The 6,172-nt window shown below is 51.3% G+C and overlaps 1 pseudogene; it reads right to left on the minus strand.

Annotated features, from left to right (window-relative positions):
- Nucleotides 1–1,633: 1,633 nt before the first annotated feature.
- LOC132225684 (putative V-set and immunoglobulin domain-containing-like protein IGHV4OR15-8) overlaps nt 1,634–6,172 on the minus strand; it is an 11,751-nt pseudogene continuing 7,212 nt past the window's right edge.

The following is a 6,172-nucleotide window of genomic DNA, read 5'->3' on the forward strand; positions in this document are numbered from 1 at the left end:
AAACATGGTCTCACCATGAATTCCTGAAGTTGCATAATTCATTGGGGTCCCATTTATGAAATCTCTCAACACTCACTGGGAAGAGTGGACATTCCTCACTGGAAGAGCCAAGGTGGTGGTGTGTCTGTATGAGGAGCCTTCATTCCATTAGACCAGGGCTCCTGTCTCAGTCCATCATCTTCATTGTAATCACCACCATCATCATCACTACTTTGCTTACTTATAACCATTCTTCTCTTCTCTATGGACATGGTGGTTGTCCACACAGAGTAACTTCTTATAAGTAAACAAAGCAGGCTCCTCCTCTTCAGATGCCATTAGGGATTGAGACCCTAAAGGCCCAACTGTAAGTTAGCACAGACCTTTGAAAAGCCAATGACAGATCAGAGGTAAAGGACAGATTCCCACCAAGACATTGGACCAAGATTCCCTTCCAGTTCTATCACCGCCATCACCATCACCACCACCACCACCACCACCACCATCATCATTGTCAACATCAACATCACCATCATTTGCTTACTTATAATTATTCTCCTCATTTTCTTTATGTGAGTTTTTCATACAGACCTAAGGACCTTTTTCTTAATTTTTGTTCAATTTCTATAGTTGTTAAATAAAATGCAACTATGTTTTCTTTTTTGTTGGACTTCTAACAACTGAGGGCTCATTGCTGCCTCTTCTCCAGCTGCCCCACAGAAATTGGATAAGAAATCTTAGTTTTCTCTTTAGAAGTTATTGGGAGATTAAAACCACAAAAGTCCCTGAAGCAGAATTCAGCTCTCTCGGCCACAATCTCATCAAAATAAAAGCCCTGCGCCCCTCTCCTTTCCAGTCTCCATCCAAGCAGGTCTGACTTGCTGAGTGATCTTTCCTGTGCTTCTCAGGGGTTTCAATCAGGAGCATAATAACCATCCCATGTCCCCTTGGTGTGTGTGTGTCATGAACATCTGTACCAGCTGCTGTGCCTCTGCTTCTGCATGGTGTCCACTCCTCTGGGTGCTGTGAGCATGAGGACAAGACCAGGACTGTCACCCTGTGGGTCCTTCTTCTGCAGCTTTGGGTTCACACACAATGGGGTCCACGGTCCAGCATTCAGGGGAGCTGCACTGTGGAGTCTCATTGGTCCTCAACCTTCCTAATGCCGCGACCCTTCAATACAGTTTCTCATGTTGTGGTGATCCCAAACCATAAAATTATGCTTGTTGCTACTCCATAAATGTAATTTTGCTACTGTTATCGGTCATAATGTACATATCTGATATGCAGGATCTATTTTCATTCTTTGTGACCCAAAGGTTGAGAACCACTGTGAGACTCTTGTTAAATTCAAGTGACGTGGGTCAGAAGATTTGATGATAAAACTCATTATGGCCAAAGTGTGCATGAAAGAGACCCTCTGCCTTTTGTTCACAGGAGAAAGTTGTCTCTCTTTACAACAGACTTTCTCACTCAGAGACTCAGACGTCAGCGAAGAATCAGGATCCAGAGGTTCCCTGAGGGAAACTGTGACATGAAGAGGAAACCACACAGGAACCAGCCCCTAGCTCCAACTGCACCTGCTGCTGGGATGGTCTTTGTATTCAGGAACCCTGAGCGCCCCCTAGTCGTCACAGATCTTCCTGCAGGGAGGTTAGTGTCTGGGCTCACACTGACTCCCTGTCACCGTGTCTCTCACACAGTAATACACGGCTGTGTCCTCAGCTCTCAGGCTGCTCATTTGCAGATACAGCGTGTTCTTTGTGTTGTCTCTGGAGATGGTGAAGCGGCCCTTCACAGAGTTGGCATAGTATGTGTTATCTCCATCAGTAAATCTAATGTATGCAACCCACTCCAGCCCCTTCTGTGGAGCCTGGCGGACCCAGTTCATCCTATAGTGACTGAAGGTGAATCCAGAGGCTGCACAGGGGAGTCTCAGAGACCCCCCAGGCTGCACCAGGCCTCCCCCAGACTCCACCAGCTGCACCTCACACTGGACACCTGCAAACAGAGACACAAGGTGGTCTGAGAATCACATGGAAGCACCAACAGGCACAGGCACAGGTGTCAGTGCCCCCCACTCCTGAGAACGACCTTGAGAAATGATCAGGAGAAAAACGCAGCTTGGCACCAAGTCCATGGTGGAGCCGCTGGGGTCCTGTCTCAGGCGCTTGGGTTCTGGGTGTCTCCCCAACATGCCGGGCAAGGGCCCCCTTTTATGAGCAGGAGGAGAGCCCCATTTGCATGGAGTCTGCATATAAGGCGCAGCTGGGACCCTGGGCTGCATGCCTGACCATGTCATCCTATGGGCGACCCAAGATGGGAAAGGACTCAAAGACGCTGGCCAAAAGGGGTCCCGTCCTGACCCCCCTCCTTCCCTCCCCTGACCCCATTCCTTTGGGGGCAGCTTCCAGGATTGCGAGTCCTCCTTCCTTGGGTTTTGATGAGGACCCAGGGGTGCTCCCACAGAGGCTCGTGGATGGGGCTTCCTCTTGCTCTCCTTCACCCGCCGTGGGCCATGTCGCCTTTCTGGGGTTGGGGGATAAGAATTTGCATTGGATGATGCTTTTATTTTGAGACTGAAAGATTCTCCTTGTTATTTTCCTGAATCAGATCCTCCACAAAACTCGAACCTGTACATGTGAGGAGCCAGGAGAGGCTGGGCTGGACGCTGTGGCCACAGCCTCCATCTCAAACCTGCTGCCACTCTTTCAAGCACACAGGTGCCTCCTGAAAGCACACATTTCCCTCAGCTTCTCTGTTGTTTGTGTGCAAAAGTCCTGTTTCCCAGACTCTTCTAGTGGGGGAATTTCCATCATTTGCAAATAGATACCTGGCAGGTTTGGGGGCTGGCTGGTTGGAGGGGATCAATGGGGAAAAACGGGGTATATGTGATACTTTAAACAATAAAAAGATGTTACAAAGAAATAAATGAAATAATTAATTACTTTTTTGAAATGTAGTCCCTGCCCTGGCTGGTTTGACTCAGTGTATAGAGTGTTGGCTTTTGAACCAAAGGTTCTCAGTTTGATTCAATGGCATGTACCTGGGTTGCAAGCTCCTCCCTGGCCCTTGCCCTGGTTAGCGCACCTGCAGGAGAAAACCAGTTGATGTGTTTCTCTCACATCAATGTTTCTCTCTTCCCCTTCCTCCCTTCAACTCTCTCTCTGCAAAGAAATGGAAAAAATCCCCTTGGGTGAGGATAAAAAAAGATTGAAAAGGAATATTTTGTCTAGGAAACAAAGTCCTGGGTAGAGAGTTGAGACACCACGTCGTCCTTGGGGGCAGGTGAGCACCTACCTTCTCAGAGGCGGAGCAGCCACCTGTGTCCATCCTCCCACAGCCCCAGGTGAGGACAGACTGACACAGGAACCTGGGATTGTGCTCACTTGTTCCTCTGGGCAGGTGGCCACCACCACTTGGAAAGTGCAGTCACGCTGGGGAGGGGGTGGGGCATGGGCAGGTCAAACACCACAAAGCCTTTCTTGTCTCTTCCTCTTCATTTGTTATTCTTATTTTAAAACTATAGGCCCAGTGCACAAAAATTTGTGCGTTCGGGGGCGGGGGGGCAGGGGTCCCTCAGCCCGGCCTATGCCCTCTTACAGTCTGGGACACCTCGGGAGATGTCCACCTGCTGCCTTAGGCCCACTCCCTGGGGGATCAGGCCTAAGCTGGCAGTCAGACATCCCTCTGGCAGCCCAGCAGCCCTCAAGGAATGTCCACTTGCCAGCGGGGAGCAGGTCTAAGCTGCAGTCAAACATCCTTAGCGCTGCTGAGGAGGTGGGAGAGGCTCCTGCCACCACCAGTGTGCTGGCAGCCATCAGCCTGGCTTGTGGCTGAGTAGAGCTCCCACTGTGGGAGCTCACTGACGACTCAGGAGCAGCTCCTGCATTGAACATCTGCCCCCTGGTGGTCAGTGTGTGTCATAGTGACCAGACATTCCCAGTGGTTCTGCTATTAGGGTCAATTTGCATATTACCCTTTTATTATATAGGATAGAGGCCTGGTGCATGGTTGGAGGCCATTTGGTTTGCCCTGAAGGGTGTCCCAGATTGGGGTGGGGCTCCTGATGGGGTACCTGGAAGCCTGGTTGAGGGCTTGAGGGTCGTTTTCAGGCTGCCCACAGCCCCTTCAGGGTGGGGAGTCCCGCTGTGGTGCCTGACCAGCCTGGGTTAGGGGTTGATGGCCGTTTTCAGACTTACCACGCCCCCTGGCATCCCAAGCTCCCAGCCTCTCCTTTTTTTATTTATTTTTTTCTGGGATTTATTTATCTTCTATAACTGAAACCTCGTAGCCTTGAACAGAGCCCAGGACTGGTCAGGGCGATGGGCAGCTTGGCTTTCTCCATTGCCGGGGGCAAGCCAAGCCTCCTGCTCACTCCAGCTCCATGGCTGCCTGCCATCTCAGTTGGGTTAATTTGCATACTTGCTCCTGATAGGCTTGTGGGTGTGGCTTGTGGGCATAGCTTGAGCATAGCAGAGGGATGGTTAATTTGCATGTTTCCCTTTTATAAGATAGGATATATTTTTATTGATTTCAGAGAGGAAAGGATGGGTAAGAGAGATAGAAACATCAGTGATGAGAGAGAATCATCAATCTGTTGCCTCCTGCATGCCCCCCACTGGGGATCCAGGAAGTATCCCAGGCAAGTGCCCTGACCAGGATTGCAACCCTGACCTCTTGGTTCATAGGTCGAAGCTCAACCACTGAGCAACACCTGGTGTGCTCTGGGGTGACCTCTTACCCTTTCTTTCTTTCTTTCTTTCCTTCTTTTTCTTAAATAAATAAGATTCCTTTATTCAGTTAGTTTTGTGAATCCTCACCCGAGGATATTTCCCACATATTTTTAGAGAAAGAGGAAGGGAGGGGAGAGGGAGAGAGCCAACAGAGACACATTGAGTAGTTGCCTCTTGCAGGCAGGGATCGAGCTTGCAATGGAGGTTTCTGCCTTTAACAGGAGTCAAAACTGAGACCCTTGAGTCCGCAGGCTGATGCTCTATCCACTGAGCCATATGGATAGGGCCCCTCCCCCATATCTGGTTAACACTGTGGAGGCCCCCACACCCCATGCAGGCAGCCAGGGTCCTGCCGGGTGGACCAGCAGACCTGGGGTTGTCTGTGTTGCCGGGACGAGGTGAACTAGGATGGAGAGGCCCCCAGAGGGGCAGCCCCAGGTGCCAGGACACAGGGGTGCACGGGGAGCTGGGCTGGAACCTCTCTCCAGAGACTTCAAGACGAAGAACCACCCAGACCCCCTCTCCTGCAGGCAGATGCTGGGCCTCGCTGTGGGGACCCGCCTGAGCCAGCTGGTCAGGCCCCGTGAGGCTGAGGGAAACACAAACCTAAATGGGGAAAAAGACCATGTTCCCAGGTGCCAGGAGGAGACAGGGACTCCCTCCCTCCCTCCCTGCAACACGCATGGAGGTTTCAGTGTCAGTAAAAGCTCACTGAGGCCTCCCCAGCTTACACCCCAGCGTGTTTTCTGGGGACCTTGGAACCCACTCTGAAGTGTGACCACTAGGGGCACCCTCTCCCTGCTTCTGTGGGAGGAAGGGGGCAGCCAGGCTTCAGGGGCTCCTGGCTCCCAGTGCAAACCTCCTTGCTGTCCTGAAGAGGCGGGAGGGTTCCTGTTCCCTGGGATCAGCTCAAGGAGCAAACACGCATGGCCCCTCCAGGCACCAGGGGATTCAGGGTGAACTCTGGTGACCAGTGGTGCTGCCAAGTCCCTCCTGAGGCTGCACCTCTGTGGACAGCTGTGTTTCTGTGGATGGTTTCCCACAGGAACTCAGTTCTGTCCCCTTACCTGCTGCTTTGCCAGCTCCGCACGGGCAGCCCCACTGCAGTTACGATAAGTCTCCAAATAGACCCATTTCTGTGTATTCACCCGGGATTGTGAAGTAGATTCTTCTGATTTTTCTTCATAGATGGACATGTCACCTGCAAGTAGGGACACCTTGTGTGTGGGCTCACATTTGAATGTCTCTATGCATTTTCCTGTCTTATTGCTCTTGTGAACACGTCAAGGATGTGAATGGAAGTGGTAAGAGTGGGCCTTTTTGACTCTGTCCCCACCTGCGGGGAATCATTAACTTCCCACAATCGATGTGACATTAGCTCCAGGAGTCCCATGGTCAGAGTGAGGAAGGGCCCTTTTTCCCACCTGCCCTAAGCGTTTCATCATGAATGAAGCTGT

This window comes from Myotis daubentonii (assembly GCF_963259705.1).
Source record: "Myotis daubentonii chromosome 1 unlocalized genomic scaffold, mMyoDau2.1 SUPER_1_unloc_1, whole genome shotgun sequence".
Taxonomy (NCBI): Eukaryota; Metazoa; Chordata; class Mammalia; order Chiroptera; family Vespertilionidae; genus Myotis; species Myotis daubentonii.